Here is a 463-nt window from a genome sequence, read left to right on the forward strand (position 1 = left end):
TGTGAACGACAGACAGATTTTCTAATACAAATGGAAACACAAAGTGTGCAGAGGTGACGTGTAAACACACACTACTCCCTGAAGTTCAACTCTGGGGCCCCGGAGCCCCGAGGCTCCTTGTACACAGGCCAGAAACTCCTTTAAAAGCGCAAGGTACATAGTTTACAATTCTTAATAGATTTATTTTAAAACCTTTGTCTATACGCAGAGAATCGTGATGGGGGGGGAAAACATATGCCGCCATCAATTCAGTTAATTTCTAAGTATTTTAAATCTTTATTTTAAACCAAATATACAATATGAATACTCTCCCCAGACGATGACTCTAGAGTTTGTTAGGTACATTTTATACTCTCTCTTTCACATTAGAGCCGGATTCATTTGGTAATAAAGGTCACACAAGATCTTTTGGGATATTAAGGAAAGGGAGAGACACGTCCTGCCCGGAGAGTTTTGTTTTCAC

Source organism: Sinocyclocheilus anshuiensis, unplaced genomic scaffold (assembly GCF_001515605.1).
Source record: "Sinocyclocheilus anshuiensis isolate Anshui unplaced genomic scaffold, SAMN03320099.WGS_v1.1 scaffold914, whole genome shotgun sequence".
Taxonomy (NCBI): Eukaryota; Metazoa; Chordata; class Actinopteri; order Cypriniformes; family Cyprinidae; genus Sinocyclocheilus; species Sinocyclocheilus anshuiensis.